General features: G+C 38.0%; 1 protein-coding gene across 1 annotated transcript in view; it reads left to right on the forward strand.

Annotated features, from left to right (window-relative positions):
- use1 (unconventional SNARE in the ER 1 homolog (S. cerevisiae)) overlaps positions 1-6760 on the forward strand; it is a 39732-nt gene extending 32972 nt beyond the window's left edge. The window contains exon 10 of the transcript XR_009063744.1: positions 6413-6760. The gene's annotated coding sequence lies outside the window, so the exon portion shown is untranslated. The remainder of the gene's footprint in view (positions 1-6412) is intronic.
- The last annotated feature ends 17306 nt before the right edge of the window (positions 6761-24066 follow it).

Raw genomic sequence — 24066 nt, forward strand, 5'->3', positions numbered from 1 at the left:
TTACACCAAGCGTTTTACCTATTGCAGATTCAGTCTTCCTAGCCTGGTGTAGGTCTACAATTTTGTCTCTGGTGTCCTTCGACAGCTCTTTGGTCTTGGCCATAGTGGAGTTTGGAGTGTGACTGACTGTGGTTGTGGACAGGTGTCTTTTATACCGATAATGAGTTAAAACAGGTGCCATTAATACAGGTAACGAGTGGAACCTCGTTAGACCTCGTTAGAAGAAGTTAGACGTCTTTGACAGCCAGAAATCTTGCTTGTATGTAGGTGACCAAATACCTATTTTCCACTGTAATTTGGAAATAAATTATTTAAAAATCAAACAATGCGATTTTCTGTTGTTTTTTTTTCAACATTCTGTCTTTCATGGTTGAGGTTTACCCATGCTGACAATTACAGGCCTCTCTAATCTTTTCAAGTAGGAGAAATTGTACAGTTGGTGGTTGACTAAATACTTATTTGCCCCACTGTATGTTCATTGTGAGAAGTTTCAGGACACAATGAAGGGGGTTTATGGAGCAATGTTGTAAAGTCAGCAGGAGTGGGAAGTTGAAGTAGTACGGCTGGAAAGAACACTTCATACCTGTTTGGATTTTCCCCATTTGGACTCCTCAGCTATGGAAAAGAACAGGTCCACCATACACACACAAACACAAACGAACATGCAATCAAAGCCTTTTGTCAAAGGGTTCAAACATTGCAGCTTCTGCAGCATTTGCTGTATCCACCAGCAGATTTTGTCATTAGAAGTAAATTTTCTCTATCGTTACTGAAAACAACGTGCGCTCGAGCCTACATCAGTGTCAGATTGTTTGTCTAATGATAGCACTTGGGGACCCCTTGCTTTCATCCCACATTACCGATGGTAAATGCGGGTCTTACAACTACAGTGCTATGAAAAAGTATCTGAACCTTGGAATTTCTCACATTTCTGCATAAAATCACCATCAAATGTGATCTGATCTTTGTCAAAATCATACAGATGAAAATACAGTGTCTGCTTTAACTAAAACCACCCAAACATTTATAGGTTTTCATATTTAATTAGGATAGCATGCAAACAATGACAGAAGGGGAAAAAATGAACTAAGTGAACCCTCTGCCTAAGGAGACTTAAACAGCAATTAAAAGCCATTTTTACCAAACAATTTAAGTCAGGTGTGTGCCCAATCACTGATGAGTGGTTTAAAGCTGCCCTGCCCACGATAAAACACACACCTGGTAAGAAATGTCTTGATGAGAAGCATTGTCTGACATGCATCATGGCTTGGTCAAAAGAGCTGTCTGAAGACCTGCGATTGTTGGCTTGTATAAAGCTGGGAAAGGATAAAAAAATCATCTTTTAAAGTCTGGATGTTCATCAATCGACAGTCAGAGAAGTTGTGTACAAATGGAGAGAGTTTGGCGCTGTTGCTTATCTCCCAAGGAGTGGCCGTCCACCAAAGATGACGCCAAGAGTTCAGCGCAGAATACTCGGAGAGGTAAAAAAAGAACCCTAGAGTGTCTGCTAAAGACTTACAGAAATCACTGGCACAGTCCAATATCTCTGCGCACACATCAACTACATGTAAAACTATGGCCAAGAATGGTGTTCATGGGAGGACTCCACAGACAAAGCCACTGCTGTCAAAAAAAAACAAAAAAACATTGTTGCTCGTTCAATGTTCGCAAAAAGGGTTTTGGCAAAATATTTTGTGGACTGATGAAACCAAAGTTGAATTGTTTGGGAGTAACACACAACGTCATTTCTGGAGGAAAAATGGAACAGCTCATCAACATCAACACCTCATCCCCACCGTAAATCATGGTGGAGGGAGCATCATTATTTGGGGCTGTTTTGTTGCCTCAGGGTCTGGACAACTTGCAATCATTAATGGAGGAATGAATTCAAAACTTTATCAGGATGTTTTGCAGGAAAACCTGAGGCCGTGTGTCAGACAGTTGAAGCTAAAAAGATGAATGCTGCAAAAAGACAGTGATACAAAACACATAAGTAAATCAACTTCAGAATGGTTTCAGAAGAACAAAACACACGTTCTGGAGTGGCCAAGTCTGAGGCCAGACTTGAACCCCATTGAGATGCTGTGGCATGACCTAAAGACAGCGATTCATGCCAAAGACATCCCAGGAATCTGACTGAACTGCAGCAGTTTTTTGAGAAGAATGGACCAAGATCGGTCCTGATCGATGTGCCAGACTTAGCTGTAGCTACAGGAAGCGTCTGGTTGAAGTTATTGCTGCCAAATATTAATGTGATGGTCCACTTACTTATTCCCCCCCCCCCTTGTCATTATTTGGATACTATCCTCATTAAAATATGAAAACCTATAAATGTTTGGGTGGTTTTAGTTACAGCAGACAGTTTTTTCATCTGTGTGATTTTGAAAAAGATCGTATCACATTTGATGGTGATTTTATGCTGAAATGTGAGAAATTCCAAAAGGTTCATATACTTTTCATACCACTGTATAACAATGAATATTGTTAAGTGATTGTCAAACACAATTGAGTCTTTGACAGTGTCAATCAAAACTATTCGGCTCCCATAAATGTAGAATTGACTGTTTTGGTCTTGTGAGACATGTAATGTAATTGGATTCTGCAGGTGTCTCAAAAATAAAATAAATCGGTGGATGTAAAGGAGCACCATCAGCAATAACTTTTTCACCAGTGAAGGTCACTTCTGACGTGAGCGATGTGCCCTTTTGGAACAAGCATAAAATTTTGGTGCCGTGAAATATGATTGACCCGCATAAAATAACTCTGATGTTTCTTTTGGGGGACATTTAAATCACTGGAGCACATAACGTTTCAGAGGGGGCACTTGCAAGGTCAGTGGGATGTCATTGTGAATCATGGGATTTTTTTCAAATTTGTTATTATAGTTTGTTGGTCTTTAAGAAATTTTTACCCTAAGATATATATTTTTTAATACCTTTACCTTATTAGGGCCCACAGGAAAAAAAAATCACATACATTTGGACAAATAACATTGGGGTTTCATGTTTATAACCCTTTGATCAAAATATGAAGATACACAATATAGCAATACTTTGTCACATTTATTGAGCATCTGTAAAGCATAACCAAGTTTGACTGAGGAGTTGTGACCGTCACTGTTTTTTAAAAAATTTTATTGCCTCCAGGTGTCCAATGTCCGCACTCCAGAAGGAGCAGGACAATGTTCAATGCGTTAAAGCCATGGACTTCATAATACTTGACAGGACACGGGATACGGGGCCGATCCGTAGGGGGCCTATTTTCAAAAAATTCGAGAACCGGGCCATCTTCATCCTCTCAAGCTCCTAAAAAACATATTTGTTTTAGAAAGATAGGTGTTTTGAGTCATCTTTTTTATAGAGTGAATATTGCTGGCAACTTATCCCAGCCCTAGGACACCTGGGCAGCACCATACAGTCGTTGTTGTAGAAGCTGCTGTAGATGTTCTTCCAAAGGTGCACGGGGTCAAAGTAGATGAAGATCTGCTTGTTGCCGTCGGCGTAGGGGTTGGTGTAGGACCATGGTGTTTTACTGAAAGTTATTAGGTTGAAATATTACATAAAATAAAACATGTGAAAGCTGATTGTTTTTAAATATGGGCGCAGAAATTTCTTAAATAACATCTAGAGATACAAAGTCCAACATGGCCGCTGTACAAAACAATGAGGTTTTTACGTTGAATTTCTTCTTAATAAATGCTTAAATCCGTGAATTCTTTATAGATATGGACGCAAAACATTGTCGATTCTTGGTAAAAGCAAAAGAAACCGTGCAGGAAGCATTTACTTCACGTAAAAACAGCTCGTCTTTTTCACTCTGGCGCTGCCTTACCACAAGTCTATAGCAATGAGGTTTTTCACGTTGAACGTCTTGTGAATAAATGCTTAAATCCCTGGAATTTTTATAAATATGGGTGTAAAACAGTCTCGATTCTTGGTTAAAAGCAAAACAAACGGGCAGTTTGAGTTACTTTAACTTAAATCTAAGAATGAAGCTAGTCCGTTAGCTTTGTTATGCTAAGGAGGCTACTACAATGGCTTTGTCCTTTCAAAATTCTTGGGAATAAATGCTTAAATCACTAAATTCTTTGTAGATAAGGTCGTAAAACATCTTGGTTCTTGGTTATAAGCAAAAACCGGGCAGGTTTTTTTTTAAAACATAAATTTGTTGAAGAATGACGCCAATGGCTCCCATTGATTTTTTTCACGATGTTTCAAGATGCATGCATTGTACGAAAAATAATTACTTTGAATCCTCGAACAAATCACTCCTGAGAAAATCCTTGTTGTTAGTATGCGGTCCAGATTTTGTACATTTTCAATGTAATTTCACCTGAGTGTTCAAAAGTATATGTGAGAGTTAGAGATGCAGATCGATCGGGTCCGATCACGTCATTTTCAAAGTATCGGAATCGGCAAAAAAATATCGGACATGCCTTTTTTTAATATATATACATTACTGTGCAAAAGTTTTAGGCAGGACACCTGCCTAAAACTTTTGCACAGTGCTGTATAGTTTAATTATATTATGTGAATACAGAATATATTGTATGTATATAGTTTCCCCAAGTGGAAGCTTCCATGATCCTAATAAATTTAATAATTAAAAAAATATATACAGTACTGTATATTTTTTAATTAAATCGTTTTCTAATTGTATTTAACGTTACAGACATAATATGTTACAATCATCCAGAGTCTTTAGTTTAGGCTTAAGGTAGGGTTATCAAATGTATCCAGATAACGGCGGTAATTAATGTTTTTAAAAATGTATCACATTAATATATTTATCGCAATTAATGCATGCGCTGCACGACCCACTCACGGATTGTCGCGTTCAATCTGTAATGGCGCCGTTTCACCTATATAGAGAAATAAGAGGCAGCGTAAAATGAGTAGAGTGAATTTTGGCAGCCTTTGGAAACTTTTTTTAAATGGCTAAAGCCTTACAATCCCTCTCCCTACGATTAGAAATATCGTGGGAAGCAATGTGGGGAAGAAAGTTAGCAATTGATTTTTTTCTTAACACCCTATGTTATTTCCTAACGCACAGAAGATATATCAATTGGTAGCACTACACACAGTCATGGTTGCACTTCCCATCATGCATTTGGGCAGAAGTTAAATGGCTGCAGTATCATTTACTGAAAGCTCAACAAATACACTAGATGGCAATATTTAGTCACAATATACAAAGTCACATTTATCCTTTAAGAATTACAAGTCTTTCTATCCGTGGATCCCTCTCACAGAAATAATGTTAGTTATGTAAATGCCATCTTGAGGATTTATTGTCATAATAAACAAACACAGTACTTATGTACTGTATGTTGAATGCATATATTCGTCCGAGTTTTATTCATTTTTTTCTTAATGCATTGCCAAAATGTATATGATCGGGAAAAATTATCGGGAATGATTGGAATTGAATCGGGAGAAAAAAAAAAAGCAATCAGATCGGGAAATATCGGGATCGGCAGATACTCAAACTAAAACGATCGGGATCGGATCGGGAGCAAAAAAACATGATCGGAACAACCCTAGTGAGAGTCATTCCCATCGACTTGAAATGAAAATGTTGACTCACACAGCACCCTACGGGCCCGGCGGTGCGCGGGCCATATCGCTAATGTCCTGTCATTTATTATAAAGTTCATGTTAAAGCATTTATGTTTATAAAATACACCCTATTAAAAAGTGATACTTGCCAATTTGACAGATGATATGTGTTTCTATTCATTTCAGTCTACTTTAAGTTGTGAGCGTGATCACCGAATTACACTTGTATCTTTTGACATCACTAAACTATTTTAAAAAAAATCATTTGTCATCGAGAAAGGCCAGGGAAAGCTGGTAACCAGGTGAAGTCAAACAACCACTGGAGCGCTCTCAAATTCAACCCGTTTTCATATTTGGTAGAGTGGGCACTATCTTTAGGTATGAAACAATTTATCGCAAAATTTATTTTCTGCCCTCCGTGACCTCTGACCATATCAATCCAAAACTTAATCACCACTTCCATTTCATATTACAACCTTATTTTCAGTGAAGTTGGGACACTGTCTTAAACATAAATAAGAACAAAATGTAGTGATTTGGGTATCATACCTCCAAGAAGTTGGCCGCCAATCAGATGCAAATTTATTTTAAAATTATGTCATTCGCAAGGGCGTAGGTTTGGTCTCAACATTGGTAGGGACGCTAAAACAGCATAACCTGCATGTACACTTTTTGCTCGGGACGGGATATTAATAAGACCAAACAGATATTTTGCTATGGGGTTTTGCTACGGGGTGAGATCTTGCATGGAGCCCCAGATCGAGGGAGATTATCAGTTGTCTTGTATGTCTTCCATTTTCTAATAATTGCTCCCACAGTTGATTTCTTCACACCAAGCGTTTTACCTATTGCAGATTCAGTCTATCCAGCCTGGTGCAGGTCTACAACTTTGTCTCTGGTGTCCTTCGACAGCTCTTTGGTCTTGGCCATAGTGAAATTTGGAGTGTGACTGACTGACTGACATTGTGGACAGGTGTCTTTTATACTGATAATGAGTTAAAACATGTGCCATTATTACAGGTAACGAGTGGAGCCTCGTTATACATCGTTAGAAGAAGTTAGACCTCTTTGACAGCCAGAAATCTTGCTTGTTTGTCGGTGACCAAATATTTGTTTTCCACTCTAATTTGGAAATAAATTCTTTAAAAATCAAACAATTGGATTTTCAGTTTTTTTTCCTACATTCTGTCTCTCATGGTTGAGGTTTACCCATGTTGACAATTACAGGCCTCTCTAATCTTTTCAAGTAGAACTTGCACAATTTGATGTTGACTAAATACTTACTGTATTTGCCCCACTGTATGGGTTTAATCAGAACAAATAGTAATGTTTACTTTAAGTAGAATAATCTGGTGCATTAATCTTTTAACTAGTCTTTCACACTCAAAACAAGATGGAGAAAATTATTTGACAAGATTCAAGAAAATCTGATTAAGATCTTATAATTTTGCCTTGCAGATCCAGCAGGTTTGAGAATATTCCCTTATTTTTGTCCTTATCGTGAACTTCTGTTTCTGACATTTGTGACCTTTAACCTCATTACCCCAAAAGGTAATCACTTCCTCATATCCTGCAAGTTTGATAATAATCCTTTTATCCATTCTTTAGTTTACATTGTACATATACATACAAAAAACGGAGAGATATACAATACATAACCAAATACAGTATATAACCTCTGCCTTCTGTAGGTTTCACCTAGTGGCCGAGGTGTAAATAAATTACAAACAAGTTAATAAGTTTTAGCATGCAGTGGAATTCACCATAGGTTCATGGTCTAGGTCTGGCAGGTCACTATCATCGTTGCCCCCTAAAGCAAAATCACCACTGTGGTCACATTGGAGCATGTGCGTGCGTGCAAAAGGAAGCAGCCAAACAAGCGTGTCCTTGTATTCCCGGTGTGAGGGGAAGGGTTAGATGTAAGGCAGCACGCACACACTCACACAAACTGTAGACATACATGGTGTTTACCCTTGTCTCCACCCCAAGCTAGAGCCTCTAAGGAACCGATGACATTGGCTTGCCCTTTAAGGTATGTATTCACGCCGCCTTGAATGTGTCACTGTGACAAAAGGTGGATAAAGCTGTCACGGACACATCCTCCCAATGAGGAAGGACATATCAGTTGGCGCTGGCTGTGCCTGGTCCCTATTTCTACTTTGATAAAAACGGATCCTTTGGCTTTTCAGGACGTGGCCTCTGTGTGTTCCTCCTCGAACATCAGTCGGTGAAAAAGAACAGACAACAGTTGAGAGGACAGAGGGTGATAATAAGAGAAGGATCCAAAAGGTCTTGAGAAAAATAGTACTCATGCAGAGACTGACTTATTCTTAGTTGTGAATAGGACTAAAAAATGTTTATTTTATCTATTCAGTATACTGCCTAAGTGTTGGCTGGCAACCAGTCCTGGGTTTAACCTGCCTGTTACGCATCCTTGAAGTTGGCCCCCACCAGACTCAGATTTATATGAAAATGATGTCATAAGTTTGTGCTCCTTTGTGCTGCGATCGTCTTTTTTTTTTTTTTTTTTAGATATTAACAATTCTTCTATAGGTCAATCTGAGGTCAACCAGCCCCCCATTTTGATTAAAAATGGCTGAAAATGGTGTCAATCGTTTGTGCTACGTTGGTGCTGTAAAAAAAAAAACGTTTGTGCTGCTATAGTCTTATAGATATTGAGATATGAATTTCGAGAATTTCTAACTTCACTCGCAGCGTTTCCGTATCCAACTCACGCGGCTAACGGAGCGTACCAACTCTCAATAACGGGGCTGTCCCCACAACTAGCGCAAACGTAGCACAAACAAATGGGCCCCCCCTTGGGCCCATTTTGCAGTAATTGGGGGTCTTGATTTGGAGTGATCACGTGAAGGGGTGCCATTCGTTTGTGCTACGTTTGCGCTGCCCTCTGTTATTGAGACAGTTGGTACGCTCCGTCAGCCGCGATGGAGGGGCTGCGATTGATGTCATCACTCGAAATTAATATGTCAATATCTATAAAACGGTAGCAGCACAAACACAGCACACATGAATGGCACCCTTTCGGGTCCATTTTGTAATAAATGGGGGGCTGCGTGACGTGATCAGTCGAAATTAAGATCTCAATTTCTCAAAAACAATAGCACAAACGAAACTTTTTACAGCACAAACGAAGCAGAAACGATTGACACAATTTTTAGTCATTTTTAATCAAAATGGGGGACTGGTTGACCTCAGATTGACCTATAAAATAATTGTAAATATCTTAACCATAGCAGCACAAACGTAGCACAAACGATTAACATACATATAAATTTGGGACAGATGTGGGGGCCAACTTCATGGACGTGCCTGTCACTCAATACCAGTTGGTATTCAATGATCCCTCGTTTTTCGCGGTTAATGGGGACCAGAATACGCCGCTGTAAGTGAAAAAACGCGTAGTAGCGCCCTATGTATCTATTCAGATTTAGCATTGGAAAGAGATACATAGAAGACGTTTTTTCACTTTTTTTTTTCCCCAAAAGTATAATTAAAAAAAAACTTATGTATATACATATTTTAATAAATGTTGTTTAAACACTTCAAATGTAATAATTATGATAAGTTTTAAACCTGTTACTGTCCCACAGAATTATTTCTTAACAAGAATAATGTCGAAAAATACTTTTTTATTTATTAAATGCTTCAATGAGTGAGTCCACTCAAATCCGCTGAAGCTGCTCACTTACACACAATGAATTGCCACAGCAACTGTTTAACAAGTTAAACGACAATTGACGTATGCAGCGCTGTGAAGTTTCGGCTTACAAGCATCTCTGTCAAGATCAAACCTTAACGTCTGTCAATTATTGTTAACTTTAATAAGCAACTACAGTGCACTGCCTGACCAAGAAAAGCGGCAGGAGTGAGAGTAAGAGACTACGTGATCAGATCGGGACAGCTCTATAAAATATTGCATTTATTTATATATATTTTTTAATTGGATTTTATTTGTTAATTGATATTTTATTTGTTTTGATGGAGAGGTTCAGAACATCTTACTTATCAATGAGCACTTTGGACTTACTTACAATTTTTAAAAGTCAATGTTTGCGCAATCTTCAAAATATATTCCATTTCATTCATTCATTTTCCATGCCGCTTATCCTCATGAGGGGTCACAGAGGTGCTGGAGCCTATCCCAGCTAACTACGGATTTACTGTGTGTAACATACAGCCATATGAAAAAATTAGGACATCCTAACATATTTGGTCTTATGGATATTAATATCAATTTAACAATCTTGAGGGATTCATGTAATAGAACTAAATAATTAAAACTGAAAAAAAGATTTTAAAAAACATCTTTCTGTAAAATGTTAATTTAAAATAAATGCAATCTCTGTTGGAGGATAAATTAGGACACCCCAACATTCAGTCCCACTTAAAATGGCTACAATCACACACAGGGGTATCAAATCAGGTGCACATGATTAAAACATCATTACCCAGTGTTTTGAAGAAGGCTTGCCTTATTTAAACCTCCTGATTAGTTTTGTGTGCCCCTGACTGTTGAAGTGAGAGAAAACACCATGGTGAGATCAAAGGAGCTGTCTGAGGCCTTCAGAAAGAAGATTCTAGACACTTATGAGTCTAGTAAGGTATTAATTAAAAAAAAATCTCAAAAGAATGTACAATCAGCCATTCCACTGTCTCGAAAATAGTCTACAAGTGGAGGACATTCAAAACAACTGCCAAAAAGCCCAGGTCTGGCCGTCCAAGCAAGTTCGCCCCAAGAGCAGACTGCAAGATGCTAAAAGAAGTCTCCAAAAATCCTAAAATGTCATCACGGGACCTACAGCAGGCTCTAGCTAATGTTAATGTGAAAGTGCATGCCTCTACAATCAGAAAGAGACTTCTTTTAACCTTCAGTGGAGGTGTGCAAGGAGGAAACCTTTGCTCTCCAAGAAGAACATAAAGGCCAGACTGAAGTTTGCCAGAGTGAATGTAGACAAAAACCAGGACTTCTGGAATAATGTTCTTTGGACAGATGACTCTAAAATTGAATTATTTGGACACCAGAACAGAGGACGCCAATACAGCATTCCAGAAAAAGAAACTAACTGTACCAACTGTGAAGCATGAAGGTTGAAGTCTCATGGTTTGGGAATGCTTTGCTAGAGCAGGACCTGGCCAGCTCACCATCATAGAATCCACCATGAATTCTATTGTGTATCAGTGGGTGCTTGAGGAACATGCAGGGGTGAAAGTGAGCGGGAACGGTCAGGAACACAGTTCCGGTATAACATTAAGGGCAGGAACGCAGTTCCGGTATAAGATTCAGGGCAGGAACGCTCTTCCGGTATACGGTGCTTTGAGTCTGAAAATATGACGGCAACTGTGAAAACGCTATGTAAAAAAAGAAAATTACAAAGCTGCCACACATGTATTTCATCCCCAACAAGAAAACAATCTACCAACATCAAATTTACATACAAAAGTGTTAACAACAAGCATAATAAAGTGCTGTGTAGGGTCATCCGTTTCCACCGATATTTATTATTTATTTTATTCCACGGACGGCATGAAGGTTTCCCCAACTGCTGCAGTTATTCGAGTCTGACGAATCCACGCAGCAAAGCAAAATGCTTGGACTCATTTATCCATTCAATTGGCTGACATACTGACATGTGATCACCAGAGATAGTTATCTCTGATTGGTTCAGATGTGCAATTTTTCTGAAACAGGAGAAAAAAAAAAAAAATGGGGCAATGCAACAGAAAATGGATCAAATCTTTAAGAGCAAGAAAAGAGCTAAGGTGGCTTATTTATTATATTTTATTTTATTTGCTCTGATGGGGAGGTTCAGAACATCTTAGCTGTCAATGTGCACTTTGGACTTATATTTGTTAATTTGTGTTAGGCTACCTATTCATTTCCTTATAATTTAAAAAAAGTAAATGTTTGTGCGATCTTCAAAATATATTCCATTTCACTCTGCATAATATAAGTCATCTGTACTTATTTTTTCTGAATGTATGTTACTTATATATTTTAATAAAAAACACAACAAAAAGTAAATGTTTACATTATCTTCAATTTCAATATACATCTTATGTTCTTAAGTAGTTAAAATTGAGATTTGGCATGTAGTATGTGAGGAAATGAGGGAAAATAGAAATTAGGAGATGGAGGTTGGGGTTATAGCTGTTTTTGTTAACTTTTATTTTGCAAATCATTGAAAAAAATACAATTTTGAATGAAAATCAGTGTTTGTATGTGCTCTAGAAATAACTGACCAAAACAGTTTTCTTTGCATTTCAGTAGTTTTGACCCCCCCCCCCCCCCACACACACACACACACACACACACATACACACAAAAATTCTGGCTCCGTGGTGACCTTCACTTGGGGGAGTTCCGGCAAGAAATTCTAACCACTTTCACCCCTGGGAACATGTGAGATCATCTGTGAAAAAATTAAAGCTGAAGCGAAACTGGACACTGCGCCATGACAATGACCCCAGACAGACCAGTAAATACACCAAGGACTGGCTCAACAGGAAGAAATGGAGAGTCCCGGCATGGCCGAGTCAAAGCCCAGATCTTTATCTCACTGAGATGGTGTGAGGTGACTAGAAACGGGCTGTACATGCAAGAAACCCCTCAAACATCTCACAGCTGAAGGTATTCTGCGTTGAGGAGTAGGGCAAACTTTCTTCAGACTGATGTCAAAGACTGGCAGATGGCTACAAAAAGCGTCTCACTGAAGTTATTTCAGCCAAAGGGGGTAACACTAGCTATTAGGTGGTAGGGTGTCCTAACTTTTTTTCTCAGTTAGAACATGCATTTTTGTTGATAAATTAGGTTTAATGAGTAAAACAATGTTAGTTTTTTGTTGTTTACCTGCAATTAAATCACTTTCTTTTCCAGAGATAAAAACAAGATCAGACATTGATGTGAACTGAATATTTCATGGGGTGTCCTAATTTTTTCACTTGACTATAAGTTACTGGTCCTTATTTTTGTGAATGTATGTTACCTATATCTTTATCATTATTATTATATTTATTCAAAAAACAAAAAGTAAATGTTCCATTAACTTCAATTTTAAATTTAAATTTAATGTACATCATATGTTCTTAAGTAGTTAAAATTGAGATTTTGCATTTAGATGTGAGGTAATGAGGGAAAATAAAAATTAGGAGATGGAAGTTGGGGTTACTGCTGTTAACTTTTATTTGGAAAATCATTGAAAAAATACTATTTTAAATTAAAATCACTTTATAGTTTATTTTTTAAAGGAAAAAGGAAAAAATCTGGCTCAATGGCGACCTTCATGTCAGGGACTTCCTGCAAGATAGCTACTTTCACCCCTGCTTAAAACTTATCATTAGTTAAAAAAAAAAAAAACACATAAGGATAATAATAAAAAAAATAATTAGGGCTGTCAAACGATTAAAATTTTTAATTGAGTTGATTACAGCTTAAAAATTAATTACCGTAATCGCAATTCAAGGCATCTCTAAAATATGCCATATTGTTCTGTAAATTATTGTTGGAATGGAACGATAAGACGATGGATATATACATTTAACATACTGTACATAAGTACTGTATTTGTTTATTAAAATAAATCCACAAGATGGCATTAACATTATTAATATTCTTTCTGTGAAAGGGATACTTGGATAGAAAGACTTGTAATTCTTAAAAGATAAATGTGAGTACAAGTTATAGTAATTTTATATTAAAACCCCTCTGTATGTTTTCATTTTAATAAAATTTGCAAAATTTTCAATCAAAAAATAAACTAATAGCTTGCCGTTGTGGAAGGCAGTGATTGAAATACACCACAAGGTGTCAAGGGTGAGTTTTAAATTAATTAGAGATCTAGATTTAAATTAATTAGAGAAATTAATCTAGTGCATTTTGCCCCTCGACTGACGCCGTAGTTTCCGGGTTCATTGTATCTTATGTTCATTTGAGTGTTGACGTCACAACGTACGAGACCTCTGATAGTTTGTATATTGTGAGTAAATATTGCCATCTAGTGTATTTGTTAAACTAAAGGAAATGTTTGAATAGTTTGACCAAAGTCTCAGTATTATTTTGCATAGCTATTTTGATTGGGAATGCCAGTTCTCTTTGCATTGAGCGCTTTTCTTTTTGTGAACATTATTTTTTTTTGAGAGATTGGAATATTATTTTTGTTGTGCTCTAAGTAAATGATTCTGTACCGACTTAACTGTTCCGCCCAAATGCATGATGGGAAGTTGGGCACCCATGACTGTCAATGGTGGCTGCAAATGGTATATCTTCTCTGCGTTGTGTTCAATACAGGGTCATAAGAGAAAGATTATTTCCTGCCATTCTGCTCCACGTTGTTCGCCACAATAGTTATAATTGTTGTGGAAGAGATGCCAAAGCTTATGCCAATAAATAGCGCGGCCCAAATGAATGCCTGAGTCCACTCCTCTCCCTTGTTTCTGCCTCTTAGCTCTCAATATACATAGAATGACGCGATTCTAGTCTGTTTGCGGCAATGCATGAGTGGGTCATCCCGCGCATGCGTTAAATGCGTTGAATATTTTAACGTGATTAAATAAAAAATAAATAAATTACCGCCCGTTAACGCGATAGGTTTGACAGCCCTAAAAATAATGAAATCCCATCTTTTTGTTTAAACTTGAAAGTAATCTACGTTTACAGTACGTCATATGTGACAAATATCAATTGAGAAAGCGGTAAACCTGAACAAAATTTAGTGGATTTGAGTTACACAGCAGCAAAGCTCCTCCTACTTTGAAGGGGGCTTTTACTTAGGCTAATATTACACCGACGTCACTAATCTTTAAGGCTTCGCAGGGGCGAGGGGTCCAAATCTGCAATGTGATTAGTTTACTGAGAGGTCAAAACCAATAAATAACAGACGCGCTGACCTCCTTGTAAACTGTGAAGGATTAAAAGAGGACCATTTCCTGCTCATTTAGTATTTTATCTGGTGTCCACTAAATCTATTTAGTATCTCCTGGTCTATCACAATGCTGTAAATAATATATTAATATCTAGAAGCGAGCTGGTTCCACTGTGTACAGGAAGCTTGCAGTGTAGAGCACTAAATTGGGGAGACGTTTGAAGTGAATAATCTTTGTCTATTTAAGATCATGACCTCCTCTTTGGTGGGTAAGATGTAGCTCACCCAAATTGACGCCTTTGAGGCATTCTGCTAATTAATTACTGAGACTTCCTGCCAGTCAAGAGAAATAACCTTGTCTTCATTCAAACATATTCATTCAGGATGTTTGACCAACTTTGGATGCGTGTTCAAGTCAATTACTAAGAGGATATGCTCATATATAGTGCATTGTAGAATACAATGCCAAGACATTAATTATTCATTTGCTTGTATTGTGTCACAGCACATGAATCTGCCTGTCTGTGTGTCCTGTGATTGGATGGCGTCCAGCCCAGGGCGTCTCTTGTCTACTGCACCTGAGGTTCTAATAAGGACACGTGGTGGAGAAAATAGATGGATGGTATCTTTTATGTTGTGTCAGAACTACATTTTACAGAATGATGTATTTACAAGGTGCAAAAAGTCAAACCATTAAACCAAGTGTTATGATGTGCATTTGATAGGAATCCAATTGCATTTTCATTTGAAGGATATGTGTTTCAAAAGATGAATTAATGAAGGAATTATATCAATGTTATGGAGAGTGATTGTGGAGTGGAGAGAGTATGGCGTTAAAGGTGATGCAATGAAAAATGTTGGTGCGCCTACATTTTGTGCTGGTGCACCTTAAGAAAAAAGTTACTTTTCGCATTGGTTGCACCAGTGTGGAGCCTTAGCAATATGTATCGTAATGTTCATTGTTTCCAATATCGTTCAGGCCGTATGTCAAAAGGAGCTGTTCAAGTTAGCTGGTGAAAATTCTGCTTTTAATATAGCAAGATAATATCGTAATATATCGCAAACTCCCCAAAATTCGCAATGATAGTTTTTTCCAATATTGTTGAGGCCTAAATATTATGTATATGTATGTACAGTATAGATGTGTGTATAAAAATTCATACTATACAGTGCATCACAAAAGTGAGTACACCCCTTGCAATTCTGCAGATATTTAAGTATATCTTTTCATGGGACAACACTGACAAAATGACACTATGACACAATGAAAAGTAGTCTGTGTGCAGCTTATATAATAGAGTTCATTTTTTCCCGCTTCTCAAAATATCTCAAAATATAGCCATTAATATCCAAACCCCTGGCAACAAAAGTGAGAACACTGCATGGGAACTACGTACATCCCTAAATGTCCAAATTGAGTACTGCTTGTCATTTTCCCTCCAAATGTCATGTGACTCATTACAGGTGTGTTGTCAGCATTGCTGCAGAGATTGAAGAGGTGGGGGGTCAGCCTATTAGTGCTCAGACCATACGCCGCACTCTACATCAAATTGGTGTGCATGGCTGTCACCCCAGGAGGAAGCCTCTTCTGAAGACTGTACACAAGAAAGCCCGCAAACAGTTTGCTGATGACATGTCAATAAAGCACATGGATTACTGGAACCATGTCCTATGGTCTGATGAGACGGGCGTGAAAATCTGTACATGTTGGAATGACATTTAATTTGTGTGATATTTTATAAGTATTTCTGCACAAATATAGAAATGTTTAATTTTTCCTACAACTACAGTAAATGCCAATTTGCTAAAAACAAGAGCTACATTAACTCCATCAAAGTTAAGGGCAGACAATCAGTCGCCTGTTGGCCAAAAAAAGATCCAACAGGGCATTTGTTCAGCGTGTCATGCAATTCTAAAAACAAAAACATCAAAAGAGCCGTTATCTAAAGGCCTAAGGCATGGTCATAATAAATGACAACAAATGTTTATTCTATTGTGGCATTTTTGGTTGGAAATAGAGTATATCATTGCCCTTGTTGGGGAATGGCCTCTAGAAAAATGTTAACCACTTGTGGATTAAATGAACAGAACAAACAAAAGTCAAATCATGTATATCTTATATTTACTCCAAAACTAATTTAGAAAAAAAATAATATTTTGTCTTAAAATGCAGTCATGACCTTTGATGTGGTGTTAAAAAATATTTTCAAAAATCCAATTTTCTGTAGCACTCATGCTCTTTAGCTTGTGTCTTATCCTGTCCTGCTGATAGCGCATGAGCTGAAGCCTATTTCTGTATATAGATAAACATTCATACCTACAAACATTTCAGAATTAGACAAGAACTGAGAGAACCTCCAAGCTTCAGAGAGGGAGTCTGAGCTGAGATTTGAACCCAGAACTTGTCTACTGTGTGGCAGACATAAAGTGGTAAGAAAAAGTATCTAAACCTTCTGGAATTTCTCACATTTCTGCATAATCATCAAATGTGATCTGGTCTTTGTCAAAATCACATAGATGAAAAAAAAGTGTCTATTTCACCTAAAACCACCCAAACATTTATAGGTTTTCATATTTTAATGAAGATAGCATGTAAACAATGACAGAAGAGAGGAAAATAAGTAAGTGAACCCTCTCCTAAGGAGACTTAAAGAGCAATTGAAACCAATTTTTACCAAACAATTAAAGTCAGTTGTGTGCCCAATCAGTGATGAGTGGTTTAAAGCTGCCCCACCCACTATAAAAGACGCACCTGGTAAGAATTGCCTTGATGAAAAGCATTGTCTGATGTGCACCATAGATCGGTCAAAAGAGCTGTCTGATGACCTGCATTCAAGGATTGTTGATTTGTATAAAGCTGGGAAAGGATACAAAACCATCTCTAAAAGTCTGGATGTTCATCAATCAACAGTCAGAGACGTTGTCTACAAATGGAGAAAGTTTGGCACTGTTGCTTCTCTGCCAATGAGTGGCCGTCCACCAAAGATGACGCCAAGAGTTCAGCGCAGAATACTCAGAGAGGTAAAAAAAAAAGAACCCTAGAGTGTCTGCCTTAGACTTACAGAAATCACTGGCACAGTCCAATATCTGTGTGCACACATCAACTATATGTAAAACTATGGCCAAGAATGGTGTTCACGGGGGGACTCCACAGAGGAAGCCACTGCTGTCTTAAAAAACATTGTTGCTCGTTTATCATTTGGAAAAAGGCACTTGGACACTCCACAGACGTTTTGGCAATATTTTGTGGACTGATGAAACCAAAATTGAACATCATGTGGAGGAAAAATGGAACAGCTCACCAACATCGACACCTCATCCCCACCGTGAAGCATGGTGGAGGTAGCATCATGATTTGGGGCTGTTTGCTGCCTCAGGGCTTGGACAACTCGCAATCATTAATGGAAGAATGAATTCAAAAGTTTATCAGGATGTTTTGCAGGAAAACCTGAGGCCATCTGTCAGATAGTTGAAGCTAAATAGAGGATGGAAGCTGCAACAAGACAATGATCCAAAACACAGAAGTAAATCAACTTGAGAATAGTTTCAGAAGAACAAAATACACGTTCTGGAGTGGCCAAGTCAAAGTCCAGACTTGAACCCCATTGAGATGCTGTGACATAACTTAAAGACAGCGATTCATGGCAGACATCCCAGGAATCTGACTGAACTACAGCAGTTTAGTAGAGAAGAATGGGCCAAGATTAGTCCTTATCGATGTGCCAGACTGATCTGCAGCTACAGTAACTAAGCGTCTGGTTGATGTTATTGCTGCCAAAGGGGTGGGGGCACAAAATGTTAAATATGATGGTTCACTTACTACATATTTATCCCCCTTTTGTCATTGTTTGCATACTATCCTCATTAAAATGTGAAAACCTATAAATATATGGGTGGTTTTAGTTAAAGCAGACACTGTTTTTTTCATTTGTGTGATTTTGACAAAGATCAAATCCCATTTGATGGTGATTTTATGCAGAAATGTGAGAAATTATGGAAGGTTCATATACTTTTTCATAACACTGTATTAACCACAAGATCGTTTATCTAATTATATTCACTCTTAAAGTTCAACCTTACCAGACACACTGAGTGCTAACACCTCACCTCCTTCGTGACTTGCCTATGACTAAAACAGAAAACATTGTTTGACTGAAAACATCCTTGTGTACATAAATTTCATTCAACTGAATGCATTTATTTTTAGAGCCACCCGAAAAAACATGTGTTGCTCACGACACCAAAGTGAGCATCACAACAGGTGGGTTGAAGTGCTAAAAAGCCGTGATTCCAAAGAGTCGTACCTGTGTGAGGTGCAAAGAAGAGCTGTGTGTGTTTGAGCGTTGGTGTCAGACAGCAAGCACAAAGCGATGTGTTTTGACTAGATTCCATTGGCCTTAGTCCTTCAGACCCGTGACATTTAATCTCTCTAAGACCTCATTTACTCTGTTCACTGGGTAACAACATTCCTCAGATAAACAACAAGCCCCGCTCTTGGCAGGCCGAGGCCAGCGTGTAACCATCCGTGCACACAAACAGCACCCCTACTACGCGAGCAGGAAGGAGCCAATGTTCTTTTCATATTTTCACTCCAATTCTTACGTCAATACAGGTTCAGCTGCGGTCTGATTGGAACGGGAAGGGAAAAGCTTGGTTTTGTCGGGTGCATGAAAATTCCTTGGCCAGGACAGGTTTGATTACAATTGATATTTGCTATGCAAATCTAAAGGAATAACAGTGTGTAACCCTGGCTGCAGGCAGGTGTTCTATTTCCTGGCTGCAAGGCCACGACGGCATGCAATGTTTGTGCTGCATCTCTGTTTTGTTCACAATCTAAAAGCAATATTTAAAAAAACAGGATTTCAAAATATCTTGCACAGCTTGCATATTGCTTCCCTTCCTTTCTTTCATGTCTGTTGTATGACATGACAAATACACACTACAATCTAGTTGAAAGATTAATATAGAGTATTCAAGATGGATCAGCGCAGTGTTTTCCAACCTTGATAGAGCTGAGGCACTTACTGTAATTACATTGACGGTAACCAAGAAATTCGTAAGATCTATATCTATGAAAATTATGCTTCTCCGATTGCTCACAGCAAATCTTTTTGTCTTTTTGAATGACAGCATGTGGCTACACAGTATAATTGTACCTACTGCCTTTAGCAGAAGAACAATTCTGCCGGTTATGACATGTTGCTGGCATAGATTGACAAACAATGTTTGTATAATCATAAATTATCCCTCTTTAGACCAATTAAGTGAAATTGGATACATTCCTGTGGCGCACCTGATGATTTCTCATAGTGTACTTCGTGTGTGTTTTGGGAAACATTGCGGTACTTAAAGCAATAGAGCTGAGAAAAGTCCTAGCAACATTTTATTTTTTGGATTATTTTTGAAACAGCAAAATGAGCAGTGTTGTCACAGATTACTTGAAAAAGTAGTTTAATTACTGATTACTTATTACGACTCAAAAAAGTAATCTAGTTACTTTAATAATTACTTTATTATCAAAGTAACTGTTACTTTAAAAGTTATTTATCAATTACTTTTTACCAATTTTTCTCCCTTTGGTTCCCTAACATAAGAATGACAACAGAAATATGTCATCACATGTTGAATTTTTCACATAAGGCTTAAATCTTCAAGTTAGTGGGGGTAAATTAGTCGATGGAGTTGATTTCAACCACCATTGACTCGCGCTAGCCACTCCGGAGGCCTGAAACGAACAAATTAGAGCTGAAACGAATACTCCGGTAACTGGAATTTAAGAACTGATCCGAGTAATTTTATTCGCCTCGAGGAATCGTTTACTTTTGCCAGCTCTAAGCATCACGTTTTGCCCGGACTACTTTTAATGCAGGACAACGCGCGGACGTCACGTGCGTAGAGGAAGAAGCAATAATAACTGACTGCAGCCGACAGCCGCTACAAACTATGACAACAGTGCTAAAAACTATGCCCGCATGATGCTACGGTGGTAGCAGGTAGCGTCAGATGCGTCTCATAGATATCGCATGCATATAGAACTAGATGCGAAATGACAGACTGGGAGGTGTTAGTAAACAGCCGCCATCTTAAAGCAGTAGACTTCTCAGTGCTCATAAATAAGATTAACGTTACTGTCCCTTGCTCACGTAACGGGTTTTTATTAGATATGACGACTGTCGATGCGTGGCTAACGTGTCTTACATACAGGCTTTATTTTATCTGTAAAAACATGGCGGTGTAGAGTGATGAAGGTGTAAAATAAAAACATAATGAAGCTAACTGTCAATTTAAGCTCAGTAGTCATTGTTGGATAAAACACCAAGTAGCACTGGTCCCTAATGTACTCCAATACAGCAGGTATCATACATTTATTTTGAACACTGCAAAAACTCAAAATCCTATCAGGACACACAGTTTAGACTAACTTAAAACTTAACTTAACTTTAACTTTTAAGTGATGTGTGTTATCAAGCGTAATGATATTTTTAGGTAAGAGATAAGATTTTTTTTTGATTTTTTTTATAAGCTCTAGGAGTTTTTTGAATGAAAGCGGTGAATGTTTTTTTTTTCTAGTCACATCTGAGATTTGAGAATTGTTGGCTGTTTTCAACAATGTACATCGAAAATAAAGATATTGATTGACTGAAAATGGTTAAATGTTAGATGAAATGTCTTGTTTTCTAATGTATTTTTATAATTGCTCTTTCCTTAAAAAATGTTTATCCGATTACTCGATTAATCGATAGAATTTTCAGTCAAATACTCGATTAGTAAAATATTCGATAGCTGCAGCCCTCTAACAAATAACTGACAACGTGCACGGAATTTGCTCAAATCAACTCCAACGACTAATTAAACCCCCACTAACTCGAAGATTAAGCCTAATGTCCAAAATTCTGAACTTCCCTTTAAGAAAAAAAAAAAAGACCTAGCCGTTAAAATGTTGTCGATAAAAGTTGTAAAGCAATAAAACAAACAACAAAAATGAACGAAATGAACAAAAATCCTTCAAAGTATTTCAGAATAATAATCATTATTTTTCAAACAGATCATTTGACTTACACTTTAGAGACGGTCCTTTGCTTTGCCTAACCAAACCTACAAGTGAGGAGGCAAGATAGATATTTTGAATTTCTTTAAACCTAAGCTTTCAAAAGCTTCAACAACAACTGAGCTTGAAACGAGGATTGAACACGAACAGTGTCAAAATGTATATACTGTACTGTATATACACTACAGGCCAAAAGTTTGGACACACCTCATTCAATGCAATACAAATGATGGTCCCAACACCTTTGAAAAGGCAACAAATTCCACTTTGTAACCATGATAAGGCATACCTGTGAAGTGAAAACCTTTTCAGGTGTCTGTATCTTGAAGCTCATTGAGTGAGTGCCAAAAGTGTGCAAAAAGTAATAAGAGCAAAGGGTGGATACTATGAAGAAAGTAAAATATGAAACCTGTTTTCATTTTTTTCATTTTTTTTTTTGCCAAGTACATAATTCCACATGTTCATTCATAGTTTTGGTATCTTCTGTGAGAATTTACAACGTAAATAGCAGTGAAAATATAGAAAACGTACAAATGATAAAGTGTGTCCAAACTTTTGACCTTTGTTTCAGGATCATCAACATGTTTTACGCACCCAGTTTTGCTGCTTGCAAACTGTAGAAGTGCTGACTGTCTCGTTACCTGTAGGCTTTGTTTCAGGTTTTGTCGGGTTGTGCTGAAATTCCAAGTGGTTCCTTGAATTGGATGTGGATGTTTCAGCGGTTGACAGTCTTTTTGAGCCAGCGCAAAGTTTGCAACACAGAGATATTTTTGTCATATTTACTGGACAAAACTGTGAAGTAATGTATTTCCAGTGACCAAATGCAGCCGTTTGTGGTATCTCACCTGCCTCTTTCACTGTTCGCGTCCTGAAGACGTAGCTAGGCTATGTTGTGTTGGCCACCGCCTCAGATTCTGAGCGTTCACACAGCATGGTAATACATACACGTGACCTGTTTGTTTTGTTTTTTTAGTCGTAGGGACGTCGCAAGAATAATCGCATAACTTAATTACACTAGATTAGATTCTACACATAGCAGGGTATTTGGCAAAAAGACAAGGGTTCTTAAAAACGTCTTCCAAAGAAAAGATGTGCGAATTCTGCGTTCGTGGCGCCATCATGTGGACACTGATAACCTGAAGATTTAACCGTGGAAACATCACTGACTACGACAAACTTTGGCCCTACGTCACACGTGAGACCAATGTTTACAATTGGAGTCAATTACACAAGTGCCTCTTTTCTTCCATTTATTTACAAACTCTTGCAGTGTATTGAAGAACACATTATTTTCCGTGCCTTGTTATGAATGTACTTAAAAATGAATAAATGTATAAATGTGGTTGGCTGTGAAAGCATTTTTTGTTTGTTTGTTTGTTTTTATTAAGGTGCTGGTGTGGACCTGATTATTCTTTCCTGATTTATTAGAGCAGGATCCTCAGTTTTAAAAAACTAAGTGTGCTAAGACGTGATTATTTTTTCTTGATGTATTAGAGCAGGATCCTTAGTTTTAAAAAACTAAGTGTGCTAAGTGTAGACAAGGCCCAAGTTTTTATTTGGCACCGATTGACCACAGAAAACCGGAGATCGGATCCTTTTAATTTCATAATCGGAACTACGGTTTTTCCACTAGAGGGCACTCATGCTCTTTGGACGAATGATGCTTCATTTCTGTAGTTTTTTTCGTCTTTCACCAGAATTCAGTGATTTTTCTTTTGCATTTCTTTGGCTTGATGTGGTTATAATGTAATATCATTTTGAAGTAACGCTACTCTCACTTGAGTAAAATTTTTGGCAACTTCAAACGGGACACTCCCACTTCTATGGCCGTCAGTGGCAGCCAATGCCAGGCAACGAGGTCATTTTGGGACATTTCAGGTCATTACCTGTTGATTTTCAGTCACGTCCTATTGATTTACGGGCATTTCAGAGTTACTTACTGTTGATTTTGGGGCATTTTATGGGTCACTTCCTGTTGATTTGGGTTACTGAACAGGAAGTGACCTGTGAATCTCCCAAATTAATAGGCAGTGACCATAAATGGAGACGAAGGGGGATGGGACTATGTTGATGCCTTTTCCCAAAAAGCTCTACTTTTGTCTCATCTGACCAGAGAACATTCTTTCAAAACGTTTTTGGCTTTCTCAGGTAAGTCTCCATCCTGGCTTTTTTATGTGTCTCAGTCAAAAGTGGGGTCTTCCTGAGTATCCTACCATAGAGTCCCTTTTCATTCAGACACCGACGGATAGTACGGGTTGACACTGTTGTACTCGTTTGAACTTGTTTGGATGTTAATCGAGATTCTTTATCCACCATCCGCACAATCTCTCATTTTTTCTTTTCCGTCCACATCTAGAGAGGTTAGCCATAGTGCCATGGGCTTTACACTTATTTATGACACTGCGCACGGTAGACACAGGAACATTCAGGTCTGTGGAGATGGACTTGTAGCCTTGAGATTGCCCATGCTTCCTCACAATTTTGCGTCTCAAGTCCTCAGACAGTTCTTTGGTCTTCTTTCTTTTCTCCATGCTCAGTGTGGTACACACAAGGACACAGGACAGAGGTTGGGTCAACTTTA

The sequence above is a fragment of the Corythoichthys intestinalis genome, chromosome 7, assembly GCF_030265065.1.
Source record: "Corythoichthys intestinalis isolate RoL2023-P3 chromosome 7, ASM3026506v1, whole genome shotgun sequence".
NCBI classification, from domain to species: domain Eukaryota; kingdom Metazoa; phylum Chordata; class Actinopteri; order Syngnathiformes; family Syngnathidae; genus Corythoichthys; species Corythoichthys intestinalis.